The sequence below is a fragment of the Mustela putorius genome, unplaced genomic scaffold (genome assembly GCF_011764305.1).
Source record: "Mustela putorius furo isolate JIRA1106 unplaced genomic scaffold, ASM1176430v1.1 tig00000228_pilon_pilon_pilon, whole genome shotgun sequence".
NCBI lineage: Eukaryota > Metazoa > Chordata > Mammalia > Carnivora > Mustelidae > Mustela > Mustela putorius.
In genome coordinates, this window is record NW_025421322.1 from 24,214,498 (window position 1) to 24,234,676 (window position 20,179).

The window sequence follows — 20,179 nt, forward strand, 5'->3', positions numbered from 1 at the left end:
AATGCTCAAAAGTTTCCAAAGGAGGCAAGAGTCTGTATTTGATGCTGTGGCTCTCTTTCCACGTACCATGCGCTTGTCTTGCTCTGCCTTAGTTGTCCTATGAGGGCTGGGATTCACTGTGGAGGAGTGTAGAGAATATCATAAAATAAACTTCTTATCTCTCCTCTCCTTCTGGGAGATGGAGGGTCTGAAACACTGAATAAATGTCACTTATTTCTAACCTGTTCAGGTGACTTCCTGAGAACAGGAACCTTATCTCTCTCGCTTCCTGTTATATCCTCGGTTATAAGGCACATCTTAAATATGTGGATGAATGAATGAACAACTTCTGAAAGTTCTATCCTTTTTTGTAAAAAAATTAGGTAAAAGTTAAAACCACACTATGAAATCGACCAAATTTAATTCATGGGGCATAGCTATAATACACATATACATAGCTTCCCATATGTAGGTGATTGGCTGTGGCTATAGTATGAGTAGAGCACTACCTAAGGTGCTAGAGACCCATAACTGGGAATATCAAAGGTGATATCTAGTTGGGCTACACGTGTCTTCATGTTCTGTAATCCACTGCCTTGTCCCCTCCTGGTTTGGGTGCCACGCCAGTTCTCAAGGGCCAAGTAGGACTGACCACCCATCACCTTGGATCAGAAAGAGATTGCTATGTGCATTGACAAGATTTCTCAGATTATAATCTTGTTATTACTCAAAGTTTAGTCTTTTTTTTTTTCTTTTTGCATTGTTATCATTTTTTTTATCCTTAAAAATAATAACATTCTCTTGGGAGACATTTTATAGCCAACTGGAAATACAAAAAGGTAAGGGAAAGTATCGTGCATTTTCTCTTGTATCCACTCAACAAATAATTGGGAGCATTGTTCTAAATGTCACGGGCACCGCAGAAAATAAGATAAATAAAACCTCTGTCCATGGGGAGCTTATATTCTAGGGGGTCAAGAGGGGAAATAAACTAGCGAACAAGTACAGATATAATTAGCAGGGTGGGTCTAAGGAGTAAGAAGACAAATACCATAAATTAAGGGCTCGGGCCAATTTTGTAATTAAGGGTCCGCAGAGAAGGCCCTTCTAATCAAGGACATGTCGATGGAAAACTGAAGGAATCCCCGGGAAAAGCACTGCGGCTGGCCGGGACAGCGAGCAAGGAGGCCCAGAGGCAGGAGCATTCCTGACGTACGTTAGAACCAGGAAGGAGGCCGGAATGCCTGACGTTTGGGGCAGAGAGACCGGAGATGACAGAGGGGAAGTTGAGGGCCCACGGCCATTGGAAAGATTTGGGCTTTGACTGGGAGGGGGATAAAAAGCTACGGGAGGATTTTTGAGCCATTTTATCTTTAAAATAATCACTCTGGAAGCTGTAAAAATAAGATATTATAGGAGACAGGGTAAAAAAGGGGCCTCCGATTTGAAAGCTATTGAAACAGTCCAAGGGGGAAGCCATGGTGGCTTGAGCCAGGGGGATAGAAGTGAGCGATTAAACTAGCTAATGTACGTAAAACATTTGGCATGGCGTCCAGGACAAAGAAAACCCATGATATCCAGCAGCTGCTATTATTACTATTGTTACTAGATCTCCTCTTGCCAAGACCTGCAGATGAAAATCCCACAGACGGACCATTGGCTCCTTGGGGCCTGAATGAGCCTGCCATTTGCTCTACCTTATATGTGGCTTTTTTTTTTTTTTTCTTTTTAAACATACGATTTTGGTTTAGAAACCTTTGCCTGATAACGACCTGTTTTTATCACACGGTTGGAACGAATGCCATTGTAGTGTGTCTAGCTGGAATTAAGCAAGTGAACCCTGAGAAGCTGCAGTTTTTCCGGGCTGTGTGTCTGTGTGTGTGAGTGTGTGGGTGTGCACAACCAGCAAGGGCGGTACAACAAACTGCCAATAACCAGCAGAACCTGCAGCCGGCTTCAGGTTTGATGGTGGGACCAGGGTCCCTGATTTCTAGGTCCTCTTCTCAACTGTGGAATTCCGTGGACTTACTTTCTTCCTCACCTCCGTTATCCCTTTGTCAGGCATGTTAACAGCAGGAAAAACTATCCCATCCCCTTCCCCACTTCTTGCTTCTTAGCTGCCCCCACTTGGCCAGGAATATCGCTTTACCCATCTGGTACATAATCCCACTCACTTTGATATCTTCCAATGCTATCTCATCAATGTCAAAAACCCATCGGGGGTCAGAAGAAACTCTTTGGGAAGAGGTTGCTTAATTGAACATTGATTAGGGAAGACTGATGGCCTACAGAGGCTTGCTGGAAGTTACGGGCTCTGGCTTTGGGGTTTGCGGGAAAACCATTATCCTTTTGATCTGCGCACCTTTTTTCAAATGAATTATCTCCCCCCTCAAGCTTGCTAAATGCATTCACACCCCTGTGACCTTGTTTGTTTGCTTGTTTTGCAGTGCGTTTGCATCAAGCCTCAAAGACACACAATAAAATGGGAATTTTTTTAAAAAGATTTTATTTATTTATTTGACAGAGAGAGACACAGTGAGAGAGGGAACACAAGCAGGGGGACTGGGAGATGGAGCAGCAGGTTCTCCACTGAGCAGAGAGCCGATGTGGGGTTTGATCTCAGGACCCTGGGATCACAACCTGATCTGAAGGCAGATGCTTAACGACTGAGCTACTCAGGCACCCCCAAATGGGAATGATTTTGGAATGAATCCACTTAGAGCGAATTCCCACACCTGATCCCAGTGCCCACCAGGAGAGCAGAGAGAAGTAGAATGTTATTGGAGGATGACATGGAATCGATGAAAAGAACTGTGAGTTCTGGCTGGGGAATGGTGAAACACAAAAGGATGTGAATCAAAATAACTGAAATCGAGCCCTCGTTTTATTCTGCAGTCTATCAGCCGTGTGATGTGTATTAATTAACCTCAGCTCCCTAAATTTGTTTTCTCCTGTTTTTCTCAGGGCTCCTCATATGCCTGCAATCATTGGTATGGGATCCCACGTATAGTAGGTGAGGTGATGTTTGGTAGGACAATGGCAGTAGGCTGTCACCACTGGCTCTCTGCACCTGCCTCTCCGCAGCGCAGATCTTGCTTAATCACCAACTTGGTTCTCAATAGTGACAACGTTAAATTTGTTATCAGAAGCCTTCCCATAAGGAGAACTTCAGATTTTACTGCTGAATTATGTTAAACATTTAAGAAAAAATTGCCAATTTTATACAAACTCTTTCAGAAAACACACCAAGAGGGAATGTTTCCCCAACTCATTTAATGAGGCCAGTACAACCCTGCCACCAAAACCTGAAAAAAATGTACGAGAAACCACAATACCACCAAAATCCCTCACAAACTGGGCCTAAATGCATGGCCACCATCATTCACCTCCATTCTCCAGGTGAGCAAAGGAAAGCTTCAGTTAGGGAACTTGCCCAGAAGTACAGAGCTAAATAGAGGCAGATCTAGAATATGAACCAAGATTTCTCAGACTCCAGAATTTCTACTCTCAACCAGTATGTTACAGGTTAATCTGATGCAAATATGTTAATATGATGCATACTGAACAGGCCTGAATGAAAGAACTGAATTGCTACAGATAAATTTGACCTCTGGGTGGTGAATGAGGGAGGCACTCTTAGGCCCAGGAGGTGACAGGCACCTCGAACTCGAGAATCGTTGCTAGTGGCTCCTGTCCTCAAAAAGCTGCCCTCCATGGTTCCTTTAAGCTCCTTGTGCATGGCCAGGACATGATCACCATCAAGGGAGACAGGCTCTGGGTTTTAAGAACTGCAGAGACAGCTCAGTCAAAGCCGCCAAAGTCACCACTGTTTAAGAGTTTCAATCCCCTGGAGACATATATGTTCCAGAAAGACCCTGCTTGAAGCCAAGTAAATACTGAGGTGGTTTGACACACAGCCAGTGCATGTCTTGCTCATTAATGAAACAGAGCCCTGCATGCAGAAAAGCCAGTGCAAGCAATCAAGTCTCACGTGCTCTAGATGTGCCTGGACTTTCATCCCCGAGGCTCCCTTCCCAGCCTGGTCCTTCACGTGCCCTCTTCAGCAATCTCTCCTGAACCTCAGCAGAAGAGAGGGACAGAGGTGAGGGTTTGGGAGCTGCATTGCCACAGAAGTGCCCTTCTGTTGAAGAAGAGTCTGTCCTTCCACTGACCCACAATCAGGTGAGGAATGACACCCACCCTGTTCTGCCCAAGTCTGGAAAGCCCCTCACCAGGGCAACTTTTTACCTTCAAGCCCACAGACCCTCATCAGAACATGGCAGGGATGACACGAAATTAATAACACCCAGTTCCCAAAGCCACCCTCATGTATTCACTCACAGGCAGAAGTGAGAAGGCCCTCCTTTTGCATCAAGATAAGAAACTATCCCTAGAAGATGAGCCACTCTGAACTCTAAAACTGGTAGGAAAGATTAAAGTTCCAAGGAGTCCTTACAGAATTCTACAAGATGCCAGGACAAACTCTCACTCACTTATGTATTCCTTTTATAAACATTTGCTAAGGACCCATGCTAGAGCTTTCTCTTAGCCCAGACCCCGCCTTTGTATGAATTCCTAGAGAGTACCCCTTCCTCCAAGCAGGTATAGCCCAGCAGAAGGGCTTGCCCAATGGAGTAGGTACTCACCCCAGTACCTGGAGTTCTCAGTGCCCATCTCCCGTCCTCCTCATCACACGCAATCATAAGATCTGCACTCCAACCACTTTATAATTGAAAGCATTTTAGTCTAAAATACCTACTCAAGAAACCATCCGAAGCAGAATCTGAAAGGCCCACTGTAGCAGTTCAGAGAGAAAATAACAAAGGAAGTCCAGAGAAAAGAATATTATTAGGTGTGCGCTACACAACGGGTCACATGGAAGAAACGGGGCCTGAGCTGGATGTGGTTACCAGTCCCCAAGATGGCCGCCAGTGGTCCCTCCCTCCTGGTTTTTGTGCCCTTTGTAGCCCCCTTCCACTTTCAGTAGGACTGACTTGTGAGGTCAACAGGATAGGAGGAAAAGGGGGAGCTAGGTCACAAAAGACATGAGGTTTCTGTAGTTCTCTCAGATCTCTCACTCTGGGGACAACTAGGACGGAAAGAAAGCTGCCACCACCCAGGTGCCCAAAGTGTCGGGGCCAACGCATGCCTGAATTTGTGTTTTCCACTTGGCGCACGTGGAATACAAGAAGAATTTAGGTTGACTTCACCTACACAAGACCTTAAAGAGAGCAAACATTTGGTGTGCCTGGGTGGCTCAGTCGGTTAAGCATCCAACTCTTGATTTTGGCTCAGGTCATGATCTCAAGGTCCTGAGACAGAGCCCCACATCAGGCTCCACACTCAGCAAGAAGTCTGCTTGGGATTCTCTTCCTTCGCTCTCCCTCTCCCTCTGCCTCTCTCTCTCTCTCTCTCTCTCTCAAAACAAAACTAAACTAAACTAAATAAATCTTTTTTTTTTTTAAAAGAAAACATCCACTTCATCTTGAGATGGATAACTTGGAAAAACCATCTAAAGCTTTTGAGTTTCTTTAAAGCATGCTTAATCATCTGATACCTTTTACTTATATAAATTACTATTTTTTGAATGTCAATATTTTTGTTAAATTAGACGATGATATGTTTATCAGTTGATTATTACAGGAAGCCAGGTTTACTTGGATCACACATCATGGCCTGGCCTGGTGTAACTGGTAGGTTGCTAAGTGGGGGAAGGAGGTAGGGAAAAAACAGGCTACAAAAGCCAGCAGCACAAACCTGCAATTGCTCTAAGTCAGAATAGGTCACAGTAACCGAAGCCTATGGTGTAGGAGTATGAGCTGGCCAAGCCATTCTTGTTCTTCCCCATCCCAATTCCATAAGGACAGAAAAAGCACATTAAGACAACTCAATCACCCCCATTTCTAGAAAAGCCTAAAAGTACTTAGTAATCTCCAAAGCCAGACCCTGATAGGGGCTGTCCTCCGGTCTGGGTCTCTGAGTGAAAAGCCAAAGTGGGATGAATGACAGAAATACAGGGTCGGCCATCAATAAAAGGGGGACTATGCCACTGGGGTTGTGAGATCTTTTGTCATGGAGGAATAATGTAGCCTACACTGCCTATATGGAGTCATAGGCCAGATTGAGTCCTGCCTTAGCATACTAAGAAGGGGATAAAAGGAAACTGAACACCTCCCATATATACATGAGCCAAATATAACTGTAATAGTAAATGTGCGGTTCCTTCCTCCCTCTTCCATGGAACACAGAACAGTCAAATAACCAGAGCTTGTGGATTGCTTCACGAATTCTACAGCATGCCCTAAACTTCAGACATTCTTTTGCCACCTTAATAACTGTCGCATAGCTGTGGATCAACTCTACTGCTATTTAATGAGTATTTTAATTTACTCATGGTTGTATTCTAAGCATAGCAGTTTCAAAGAAAACTCTGTAGCGCTACAATATATGAAACACTACTGACATTTATCTCAAGGAGAGCTGTAAAAGTTAAATGTAACTAGTAAAAAGAATGTATCTGTGTGTCATTTGGACCATATGCATCGCCTCATGGTAAATCTTGGGCAGTGTGGGAAACCCTGCTGCAGTGGGCTAGGCACCAGGGGTCAGAGTCCTGGCTTCTAGCTGAAGCTGTGTCACGCAGAGTATAATCTTGGCCAACTTCCTTTGGACCTCATTTTCTCAATCATAAAAAGGACTTACACCATAAGGTTCTGCCTCACCCTAACATTACATCATCTACTATTCTGCGCTGCCTGTCCTACTCCTCCTCTCTGCTACTGTGCCTGAGAACAAGCCATGTGTATGAAACTAGCAATAACCCTAATAGCAAAAAATAAAAGAATTTAGCTACTCTATAGGAAGGCTCCAATTTATGTTATGAATACAATTCTCTACCAAAGAGATCATCGCAAAACTATAAATCCCAAACAAAGACACGTCTGATTCTCCCACCCTTTGTATTATGCCAACAGCTTCTTACCGTTAGTTAGAATTCTCTCACAGTTCCAAAATTGTATTTCTCCTATCCTCCCCCTGGGGTGACAATATCTCCCCCCATCACTCAGGAGAGGAAGGAAATCAGAATTGCACTTAGCAGACAGTTGTTGGCTAGTAGTCAGGAATACATACCACCCTGGTAATGGAAAGCAAAGGAAGGTTGTCCATTTCAAGATCAATTCCCCCTCCACTAATCCCAGCCCTTGCAATTCTTTTATTGCCCAAGTTCAGTGGATTCCTCCTCTTCAAAAAGGAACATATATAAAAACAGGTTCACATTAAATTTACAGATTTTGGAACCCAGAAGGAACCTCGCATCCTCTGGCACAGCCAACTTGTTATAGAGATGAAGAAATTAAGGTCTCAGTCATGCAGCTAAGAGGGAACAGAGCAGAAATAAGATCTGGGCTCCAAGCTCCCCAGGCAAGGTGATTGTATGTACTGGAAATACAGCCTCGGTCACATTCTGTCTGTTGGATGTTATTCAAGACCATTAGGTCTCTTGGCCTCAGTTTTTTCATCTGTAAAATGGGGATCATACTATCCATCTTTTAGGGTTATTCTAAGAATCAAGAGAAACAACCATTGGTCTCAAATCTGAAGGTTTAGACAAATTGCCAGATTCTCTCTCATTCAGTAGTTCTGAAGAGTGAACAGGAGGGTGGGGCACCAGTTTTGGCATTTCCAGCAAGCTCCCAGGTAATGCCAGTCTGCTGTATAAGCAAGAAATGGCTTCAAAGCAACTCAACAGGAAGTTTTGTGAATTCCTGCTGGTATTACTACAGCTGCTCCTACAAATGGGGTTAAGGCAAGATGGGGAAGGGACTTCAGTGTTAATGGTGCCACAGAGGAGATGTCACAGGACTCTACAATGGGGCCACCTTGAAGCTCAGACCCCAAGAAGACTCTTTCTGCTGAAGGGGGGATAATGTATTCCTGACCACCCAGTAACCAGCAGAGACTCTGATCTTGCCAGTGAGTAAAGAGCCAGAACCCCACCTCCCAAAAGAGTAGAAAAGATGAGAAAGAGCACAAAACTGACCACAGCATCTACAATCAGTTAACTCTTACCTACTAAAGCAAGTAGACACCATTCTGCACAGGTCCAGTACTGGAGAGTATTAAGGACTGAATGTTTGTGTCCCCCAAAATTCATATATAAAACACTAGCACCTCAGTGTGATGTGTTGAAACCCTAACCCCCAATGTGATGGTATTTGGCGGTGGGGTTTTTGGAAAATAATAAGGTTTAGATGAGGTCATAAAGGTAGAGCCCTCATGGGAGAATTAGTGCCCTTACAAGAAGGAGCAGAGAGCTTGCTCTGGATCTCTCTCTCTCTCTCTCTCTCTCTCTCTCTTCTCTCTCTCTTTCATTCTCTCTCTCTGCCGTGTGAGGACACAGCAAGTAGGCAATCATTTGCAAATCAAGCAGAGTTTTCACCACACACAGAATGTGCCAGTCCTTTGATATTGGACTTTGCAGCTCAAGCTAACTAAAACCGCTCAAGCTAACTAAGAGGAAAAAATATTTCTCTAGTTATAAATAGGTAAAGATTTGGGGTTTAAGTGCTCTGCTGTGGGCAAGTGCAAACTCAAAACCAATTATCATCAGCAAGGGGGTGCACGCAGCCTGGGGACACGTGTGAAAGTGAAAGAGGCTGCTATGGAATAATTAAGTCAGGACAAGAGGAGTAAACTAACACTGCCCTGAGCAAAGGGGGTCATATGTTCCCCCAAAAGAAAGAAAACAACTGGGAAGAAGACCTCCCTGGAACTTCATGAAGAAACTAAAGAATTTCATAAGTGTTAGAAACAAAACAGTAACGACTGCTATTAGGGCTGAACCCATAGTCTGGAATGGGTGTTCTATTCACCACAGGGCAGCAGAGCACACTTGTGAAGACCCACAAGGGTCAGCGAACTTTTTCTGAAGAGAATCAGATAACAAATACTTGAAGCTTTGCAGGCCACATACAGTATCTGTTGCATATTCTTTTCATTGTTTTCAATCCTTAAAGATGTAGCGGGGGGAAAAGAACATTCTTAGCTCCCACATCACACGAAAGCAGACTGTGGCCAGGACATGATGCCTGTTATCAGCAGGGGCTCTGTAATGAAGCGCCCTGGCTTTGAATCCCGGCTCCACCCACTGCTTACCAGCTGAGTGCGGAGCAAGTCACCTAACTTCTCCCTGCCTCAGTTTCCTCATCTCTAATGGGCAGATAATAATAGTGCCTACCTCACTGGGTTGTGAGAAATAAATGAATGTAAGTAAAGCATTAGAATAGTGCCTATGTATATTCCTTGTTATATACAAGGAATTGTTATATTGTTTTATTGTTATATTGTTCTTGTTATATTGTTACTACTTTTGAGAACATGTTATATACTATATACAGTGTCTGTGTATATATATAGGAGATACATAGTATACTAAATAGTGTGCACAGTGTATATAGCCTATATCACGTACACACACACACACAGACACACACACAAAGAGTATTCAGAGGAATTCAGACAGTAACTTCCAGTTCCTCTTCTTAGGTGCTAGCATTTTACTAAGGAAAAGGAAGCTATTCTTGTATTTCATCTAGACTCTTCTAGAAAGTTCTGGAGATCTTTGCCTGGTGTGCTCTATAGTGCCCTAGTCTTATCCATATAATCAATCACAAATTATAACCACAAGTTAAGGAACAGGTCATCACTGTTCTGTGTATGAAATGAGATCACATGGAAACAAAACAGATTTTTCCGTATGGCTTTCACAAACAAACTGAGTCACAAATAAATTATCCTCTATCTTATGTGCTGAATTAAATTAAAACACGGCTGATCAAAGGAAAGAGTAAATAAGCCAATTAATTAAATGAAATGACTGCACCATGGAGGGAGGGCAGCATTCCATTGTTTTGGAATAACATAATAACATAACTGTTTAATTTCATGAACAGAATGAACAGACTGTTTCCGACTGCACAGTTGACCCAACAGCCGATTTTGAGCACGGCTTCCGGTCAAACACATGTCCTTCAACTATCAGAAGACAAGAGAAGGAGGATATAGAGATTTCCTGGCACTTGAACAGGTGCCAGCTCAGACAAGAGTCCCTGTGCACTGAAAATTCTAACTGCCAAGACTGCAATTTTCTAGGTGATGAAGAAATCACCAGGGAAGGTGAGATTAAGGACACATGGTTTTTGCCAGCAAGGTGTTCTTATAATCTGGGACCTTCATTCACCTCAGGAAAAGTACTTTTCAATTTTCTTTGATTGTTTCTCTAGAACCATAACTCTCATGTGGGATCCTTTTAAAATCTATAGAATTAGGGAAGTTCTTCCCAGATCTCCCTAATCAGAGTCACCAGGAGGGGGCCCTGGCTATGTGTGTTTTAAACTGTTCCCACAATTTTGATGTTCTTGAGTTGAAAACCAATGTAAAAAGTTAATAAAAGAAAAATGATATCTAAACTATTCTGGATAATTTTTGAATCATGAGACTGAAGAAAACCTTATAAGAATCAAGGCAGGGGGGAAACAAATCTACAAAGAATAAAAATTAAGGTGAACCTTAAAAACACTAAACAATGTTGAATGTTCTAAAACATCACAAGATAGCCTATTACTCCAGTAAAGCCAAATTCTTTAGAACTTAGTACAGTAGAAAACACTCCTTGAAAGAGTTTTAAGTGCCTCAAAAGAGAGAAGTCAGAAATGGGATATTTGTAGGGCACTGGGGTCAGAACTCCCGTGATTTCAGGTAGGTCTTTCATGGCACAGGAATGGATTATAACTGGTAAAGCTCATGATATAATACTTTAACATTGGTGGACCTACCACAAAACAAGTAAATTCTTCTTTGATAAGCAAATTCTTTGCCGTAGTGAGCAGGCTATTGTCTCATAAATTGATCTGTAGGAATTTCCAGAAGCCAACAGTGAAGTTATTTATAGTCTTGTATTTCCCAGTCAAAGCTTTCCTGAAACAAGTAGTTCTGCCCTTCTGAGTGCTCAGCATATCATAAATGTTTATATCAATTTAGCTACTGCTGCAAAAATGCTATATAACAGAAGACCATAAAATTAATTTGCTTAAAAAATATTCATTTATTATTAACCTTGCAGAAGTGTGCATTGGATTAGACTCAGCTGATCCCAGCTGGGTTCACTCATACATAATATATATGTGTATCTATAACCAGGCTGGGGCCCTACTCTAGACTGGGCTGGTTGGGGCACTTCCACTGCACATTCTCTCATCCTCTTCTAGGATCAGTGGTATGGCCAAGGCATGGCCTTCTTATGTCAATGACAGAACAGAAGAGAGAAATCAGAAATTGCAAGCCCTCCTGAGGGCAAGGCTTGGAACAGGAGCACACGCACTGCTGCCTCATACTTTGGGTCAAAACAAGTCACATGCTGAGCCCAGGAAATAATCCCTGCCTCTTAAGTGAGGGGAAATGCAAAGACACGCAACAGAGTGACAGAGAAGGTGAAACATAGGGGCCATTAATGTTCTCAAGTACAGAGCTTAATCAGTATTCACTGAATAAATAATCAATGAACTGTGTTTTTTGCCATCTTGGTTTGGAAATTTGGATCATTCTTTATTTTTTTTCTTTCTTTCCTTGTATGTATTTATTTTATGCCATTATTATCCTCACATTAAAGGTGATGCTGTACACAGATAAGACTGGTGATCTATATAAATCATTCAACTCAACAACCACCACTCTGCCATGCCCTGTGCTAAGAGCAGGGCATACAGTTTAGCTAAGAATAAAACAGGCATGGTACCCACTCTCATGGAGCTTTCAAATCAGAAAGACTGACTTTGAACAAGCAATTACTTATCTGATAAGTAGTAAGAAAACCAGAGTTGAAATAGTCACAGAAATAGAAGTCATCTTCTTGTGTACAGAATCTGTTCCTGACCAGAATCTTCCAAACAAAATGTTCTGTGAGTGGAAAGTCTACCATTTAGTCATCAGACCAGGAGAGGACATGCCATGTCCTAAAGTCTTAATGCTCCCACCCTCCATGACCTTTGATGTACTGGAGACTATGGGTATCCCTCCTTACCGTCCAGGTCCAGAGAAGAGATAGAGTTACTCTCCACATGTTTCCCAGGGGCTTGACATGGTTCATCATCTGGCTTGCTAACTGTCCAAGGCCTCCCTGCCTGCAAAGAGGTTTAAGACTGGCGAGAGGCAGCTGGGGAGGGAACTGTCAGGCCTGCAGAGACTCATCTTCAACCCCCCCCGATGCTGGCTCATAGTTCCAGCCCCACGATCCAGGGGCCACTGAAGTGGTTGTTGGACAAGTGTGTGATTTCAGGAAAACAGGACCCTGAGAGGTGAAAACTTTAAAAAAGCAAATGACATAGTATCCAATTTATATCCCAACATAAAAGCCTTGGGCTAAGAGCCAGATTATTGTCTTGAATTTGAATTGTCTCAGACCCCTTAACTTAGCCAACTAGAATTCTTATTTTAAGTATCATCCTCTGATTCTCATTTGGAAATGAAGGATTTGCCGCCAATAAAGATGGAATGTAATGTCCTTGGCTTTGTCAACTCTAGCACAAACAGGACTGTATAGGTTTGTACCATAGGTCTGGCACGTAGCAAACGTATAGATTACAGAAAATCTGTCAGAAGTGGATGACTGGACTCCTGCCGAGAAACAGATTGAAGAGCAAGAAATACCAAGCTATGTTCCCTCAGGTTATGTGCTAGATCCTAAACTTGCTGTTAATAGGAAGAAGATGGTAAGCAGGAAATTATCAGTCCTCCAGTGCCCCCATTCAATCACTGCACTAATATTTATCATGTGCCTGTAGTTACCAAGAAAACCCCAAAAGGAGGAAATAGGCTAAACACAGCAGAGAGAAAAAGAATAATGGACAAATGTGTGCATGATGAACGATCTTACAGGTTTTGCTTATATTACTACATTTAGCCCTCACAACAAGGTCCTGAAATGTTGAGAATTTGCCCAGGGTCACACAGTTGGGCACTCTCTCAGAGACGGGACCCCGACCTGAGCCTGAGGACTCCCTTACCCCTCCTTCTTTTCTGCCACATACCAGATGGAAAAGGGTTGAATGTTGTGATTCCAGTACCACTAAAGTGCCAGAAACAGACTATTAGTCTGGGATGGGAGACCCTAAATTCAGAAAATCATAAGGTTCTAGAATTGACCGTTTATCTTAGGTGTGACGTTTAGTCATAAAAACCAAGAAACGTGCAAACACGGAAGAAGATATATTACAGGGTCACTGCAGAAACCAAGCCAGCCGGAAATGCAAAGTTGCTCACTGTCTCTCCAATTGGCCTCTCTTCCTCCTGCAACACTTCTGACCCTGGGCATTAACGGTTCATCCATTCATCCATTCATTCACTCATTCAAACACTCAAGGGCATACAAGGAGCTATGGGATAAAGATTTGTTCCACACCTTTGTGGAGTGCACCATTGGTTAAACCAATCATCGCATAACTCAATGTATCTAACACAAATTACAGTAAGGGCTGTGAAGGAAATTTAAAGGGCCCAGGAGAGCCTATGCCAGGGGACCTGATTTAGATCGGCATCAGGCAAGGTCTCTCCAGGAAGGGACACTTAGGCTGCCTCCTGAGAGATGAGTAGTACTTTACAGGAAACATGAGAAAGAAGACTGTCCCAGGCCAAGAACATTGCTCCAGATGTTCTCTCACCTGCCTGACGGTTAAGTGGCTGCTAGCTTGGGTGAAAGGGGTGGATGGGCTGTGTCTTTCTCATGGTGCAAGAAGCTGGTAAGTGTTATCATGCATGGCGGTACACGGAGTAGGAGAGGACAAACTCCAAAGTGCAAGCATTTTTTTTCAAGTCTCTTGCAGGTATGGTGCTTGCTGTTGTCCCACATGGCCAAGTGCAGAGCCAGTGTGAGAGGACACTGTCTGGAGACAGGACACCCAGGGCCTGGAGCCAGAGAAATGGGAACAGACTGGGGGAGTTCCCTGCAGCAACATACCCAAGGAGACCAGCAGGGAGGCACTTGCGCCCCATCCCACAGTGAGGATAGCACATGTAAGCATAATCAACAAAGTGTAGCAGTAAAGAATGGATAGGAACTAAGAGAGAGGGAGGAAGCATGTTCAAAGGTTTCCAAGTAAAGTCAGAAACCGCATAAGGAGACTGAAGATGCTTAGTACTGCTTGGTACTACAGCAGAGGCAGAAATGGTTAGGAAAGACAAGAAAGACCATGTTATAATAGGCTTTAGTAACATTATCAGATTTACATCTCATAGATGTAAAGAAAGATCTCCATTGCCTCCACGTGGAGAGGTAGAGGTCTCCTAGTGCAGGAGAAGGGGTCTCACCTAGAATAGGAGCAGTAAAGATCAACAGAAGTGTTCTGAGGGCAGACATGATAAAAAGCAAACTTAATAGGACTTGATGAGAGAGAGTGTGTGGAAGGGAGGGTCAAAAGACCACTTCGGAATTCTGCTTGGGGAAACAAAAACAGAGATGGTGAGAAGAGCAGACTCACTGGGGTGCGAATGTCACTCTGGATATTCTGAATGAATTGAAATTTCCTGAGACAACCAAGGGTTTTGGAAGAAGGTTAGACATAGAGGTCGGTGTCTTAGCAGAGAAATAGGAGTGAGGGATGATGTCAGTCTTCAACACAAAGCTGTCAACTAATGCCGTCAAAGGAGGTAAGTGCTGCTGTGTACCCCCAAGAAGATGACCCAAGACAAAGTCTAGAAAAATACCAGCTTTTGAGACATACATCAGCAAGATGAGCCACCAATGTACACTGTGCCTTTGTCACAAAGGTGGTGAAAATGGGGAGGAGGCTGGTCCCAGGGATGACAGAGGAAGAGAACCCTCCCAAAGGAGTGTGTGGGCAGGAGCATGGACTTGGGCCTAGGGGGCATGTAGGCTCAGGACTCACCTTGCATTCATGACTCTGGACACACGAACCCTAGCAGGTGTTCAGGAGGAGAGGCAGACTGGAGTAAACGTACAAGAAGGGAGAATTGGAAAATTGTCACAAGCCAGTTAGAAAATTATTTCAACAAGTTGATGGTGAAGGGAGAGAGAGGCAGATGACAGAGGAGAATGGGGGCTGGGAGGAGGCTTACTCTTTCAAAGAGGAGAGAAATCTGTGTGCTCAAATGCTGACCAAAGAGATCTAGTAGCAAAGAAAAGTATAACACACAGAAGAGAGGATGATTATCTCTTTAAAAAAAAAAGAATAATTGTCCAAGACTTCCTCCCTCCTTGGCCCTTCCCCTGCGGGCTTCGTCTCCATCAGTCTCGGGCCCTCTGCCCAGTCTGGCGGTGGGGATCCCTGGGCCGCTAACTCCGCATGCCATGACCTCCCGGCATGGAGAGCCCCACCCAAGCCACTGGCCACTCACTTCACTGAACTCACTGATCACATCTTTCTCATTCCTTGTGGTGGGAAGGGCTATTAATCACTTGAAACCTTGCAACGTGGACTTGAAGAGAATAGCTCTCTGACAAATTGCCCCAAGAGAGGCACCACCCAAAGAAACAAACAACCCCCACCTCCACCCCCATTCATCCCACCCCCCATGATTCCTCCTGTTTTCATCACTTGAAGGCAGCCCAACAGAAACCACACAGCAGCATTAAAGGGCTGGACAAGAACGTTTGGTTGTAAACAGGGTACAGATGCCAAAATGTGTTAACCCTGTTTACATATAATGAATGAAGACCAGGAACAGCCATCATTTCAGAGCACAGAAAAGGAAGGAAGAGGAAAAGTGTATTTCCCAATACATGCGTGTGTGCGTCTTGATTATGAAGGTTGCTTCTCATTCTGGTTCTTTATGAATAATAGTGATCTTTGTTTCCTTAAAAATGAACTGAACAAAATGACCCATCTTGAAATGATCACCCATTCTGCAGGAAGGGGACATGATAGAAACCTAACAGCCTGTTAGATTGCCTTTTTTCCAATCTCTCTTTGTATTTAGAGAATTTGCCAAAACATATTTAATCCTATAAAGCCCTGAGATGTACGTACACTTTTTGGCTCACGTATAGACAGCCTTACTCTATTGGAAAAAGATGCTGTATGTCTTCCATTTCCAAACCAAGCTTCTCAGCATGGCCTGGCGGGGCAGGGCTGGAGGAAAACCACAGAAGAGGATTGGGGGAACTTTATCACAGCATGAAGCTGGGGAGGGGGTCACAGATGATGAAAGAAATCCTGGTAAATGGCAAAGGCTATGTTGGCTTGATAGCCATGGAGCCTGCCCAAGGAGATCGGGCTCCAAGAGGGACTCTGCATCCTGAAGAGTGGTCCCAGTCACAGGGTTAGTAGCCCCTGACCTGGAAAAGGCCTGACACACCTTCCATGGACCTGCTACCAAGGCACAGGGGCAAATACCTAAGGCTGATTAATTAACCCTACTCAGATTCCCCTAAATAATCACCAGAAGCTGTAAATGGCTACAATTTCCAAGTCCCACCCTGCAAAGGATCTCTTTTAAGTTCTCTGCATAAGGCTAATGAAGAGGAGGGCTAGGTCTCAGTAGAGCTTCAGTTTTCTTCTTCTTCCAGTTTTCTTCTTCTTCTCTCTCTCTCTCTCTCTCTCTTTTTTTTTTTTTTTTTTTTATTTTTACCTGAGGCTGCAGCTGCTTGGAGAATGTTGAGTCCACTTGCCCATGCTCAGGGTGGCCCTGGGGAAGTGACACGCGGGTTCTCTACCCTTCCTTCCCCAACCCAGTCATACACATACCTTTTTGCCACCACTTCCTTTCTCTGTGTCCTTGACCTCAAACTCCACATCTGTGAGATGTGGAAATAGTCCCTGCCTCATGGGATTGTGGTCACATTTAAATAAATATGCATGTGTTATCTAAAGCCCTTACACGGTGACTGACGCCACAAAGTGCTCAATTCTAGCAATTACCCTTTATGTTGTTTTTATTATGTTGTTGCTGCTCCTATTTGGCCCTCAAGAAGCTCAAGCTTCTTGAGGACAGGTATTCTATCTTGTTCTTCCTGTCCATCCCCACAGTGAACAAGCACAGTGTCCTAGGGACTCATGTGCAATATAAATGCTGTTCAAAGGAGAAGGAGGGGACAAGAGGAGAAAAGGGAAGGAGAGGGTTCAAAGAGGAGAAGGGAGGGGCGCCTGGGTGGCTCAGTGGGTTAGGCCGCTGCCTTCGGCTCAGGTCATGATCTCAGGGTCCTGGGATCGAGCCCCGCATCGGGCTCTCTGCTCAGCGGGGAGCCTGCTTCCTCCTCTCTCCCTCTCTGCCTGCCTCTCTGTCTACTTGGGATCTCTGTCTGTCAAATAAATAAAAAAATCTTTAAAAAAAAAAAAAAAAAAAAAAAGAGGAGAAGGGAGAGGGTGGGTGGCGAAACCAGCTCACACATACAGTAGAGGCAGCAATGGGAAGTGTAAACTCATCCAGACTCACCAAAGCAGAAACCAAACAACCAAACTAATGGGCAGGAAACTGCACATGGACTAGGAGCCTTACACAGATGGAGGTCGTCAGCTGGCTCTGGCCATATCTGACTGCACAGTCGTGGCCAAGTCCCTTTTCTTCTGCAGGCCTTGTTTTCCTTATCTCTAAACAAAGAAGGGTAAAGCAGCACGATGTCTAAGAGTCCTTCCATCTGCACATGTCTGCGCTTTAATGTTGCTGCATCTTTCTTGAAGTGGGCACCGGCTTAGCAGCGAACCCAGTGGACAGCCCACGGTCGATACAAACACTTGCAGAGAATGAGCAGTGTGGGAGCAAGGATGGCTGTTACAGGCAGAGGGAGAAAGGTCCGCAGGTAAAGCACACAGGAAATGAGAAACAAGTCAAACTAACTCCAGGGAGAGCAAGCTGACAGTCACTGAGCTCGGATGATGTTCCAACCACAGCGCAAGGTGCTTTCGTGTGCTTTCTATTTTTCAGAAATCAGTCTGAAAAGGTCCCCATCTGAGAAAGAGGAGGACAGCAAAACACAATCAACGTTTCAAAGCCAGTCACACAGACAGGAAAGGAAGAGAGAACAGGAAATCAAAATTCGCATGTTTGATGATGTGGAAATATAAGGGAAAAGGGAAAGGCTACTACAGGTAGAACCTTTGTAGGATCAAATGATAGCTGTTAATGGGGCCTGAGAAACTGAATTATGGAGCCAAAACCCTTGGTGGAGTTAGATTATTTTGGTGGATAGAGCCAAGAAGAACTGAAAAGAGATTGATTGAGAAAGCTTTGTTTTCTTAAGATTTTAAAAAATGTATTTATTTACTTTAGAGAGAGCGTGGCGGGGGGGGGGAAGGGAGAGGGAGAGAGAGAATCTCAAGCAGACTCTGCGCAGAGCACAGAGCTCGATTCAGGGCTCGATGTCATGACCTATGAGATCACAACCTGAGCCAAAACCAAGAGTCTGACGCTCAACCTACTGAGCCACCCAGGTGCCCCAAGCTTTATTTCTTCTAAGAAAAATCTGATTATATTAAAATCTAGCCTTTATACTTGACTCTAGTATTTCCCCATTTCCTCCAACCCCTGCCAAGGATTAAAACCACTCTCTAAAGCATGAATTCAGCCACTTGCTCTGGCTTGTCACATTGTAGCAGTCTTGGCCTCCCACCCTTGGCCTTCAAACTCTGTTCTTGTCAATATTCCTCACTTCCCAGCCCCTCCAACCTCAAGAACGACTAGAACAGTCTTCAGAGGCTACATTTAATTCACCTGTGAATCCTGCATCCTGCAGCCCATCCCCTTGCCCTGTCCAGGCTCTTAGGAGACCTTTTATCCGTCAAGGCTCTAGGGTCCAAACCCTTACCAGGTAGAAGAGTGTTTCACAAACTTCTCATGAATACTGGCATCTCATCTGGGAGTGTGAGCAATGTAATGAATGGATGAACTAGGCCAACAAATCCTCGTGGAGTCTGACTGGATCCGTGCCCAGCATCCAACAGCAGGAGCAAGGACGCAGGCTTCCCAGGGGTAATTCACTCGGAGAACAGGGAGTCATGTTTTGAGCCCACCTACTTCCTTTCAATTTTTTGCATGGTGTCTTTTTTCACATACTTCCTTTTTTCTGGATATTTCTGTTCTAATATCCCACCTTCATCTACCTTTTACCTCTTTTACCCATTAAATCCAGCCTAAGCATCTCCAACCCAAGGAGTCTTCCCTGACTACCCAGTCTGAGACAGACTGGTTTTCAGTACTGCATTCTTTTATTCCAAAGGACTCATCTCAGTTTATAAATATTCTTCCATAGTTTATAAATATTTACTCTTGATATGACTATTTGACATCACACCCTTCCCCACTAGACTGTAAGCTACATAAGGATACGGACCTGTCTTCTTGCTCTATAACCTTGCGCACTGTCAGACACACATGGTTTCAACAAATATTTGTTTCTGTTTCTGTTCTTTAAAGATTTTTTTATTTATTTGAGAGAGAGAGAGAGAGAGATCAGGAGTAGCAGGAGGAACAGAGGGATGTGCAGACTCCTCACTGAGCAGCTAGCCCAACGTGGGGCTTGATCCTAGACATGACCTGAGCTGAAGGCAGACACTTGACCAACTGAGCCACTCAGGTGTCCCTCAACAAATATTTGTTGAATGAATGAAGGAACTCAGAGAGACAGAGAAGAAGCATCTAGGTCACTCCCAAACTAATGGTGTCACCATGTCTCCAGGGTGTAGAGTGGAAGTGACAATATTGGTTACTTGGTGTACCCTCCAGTTGAATCAGGAAGCCCTCCCACAGCACCGACAACTCCTATCCAAAGGCTCCCCATTCACTCAACCACCGAGATGCATTTCAAAACATTTATAGCTTAATATCCAAAGAGCTGGGTGCTCCTATAGATAACTGTTTAAACATGAATGAAAATCAATTTTAGAATGCTATAAACCAAGTAACCTTGACCACATGAGATAAAAATGCCTACAACTCCTTAGAGAATGTCATCAAAGTAGACTATTAATGTGGAACAAAGGACTCCAACAATGCCAGCCCTGCACATTCTGATCTTTCCCAGACATCCGCCAAAGGAACAAGATGTCTATAAATACCATGACTTCCGAGAGTGTTTTCACAATAGTACTAACATCAGATAAAGAGCCGTGCCAGAAGAAACACTTGATTCTCAGAATACTTGGGATAATGGCTGGACTGTGGAATTTATTGATAGGATAGCAAACCACACACA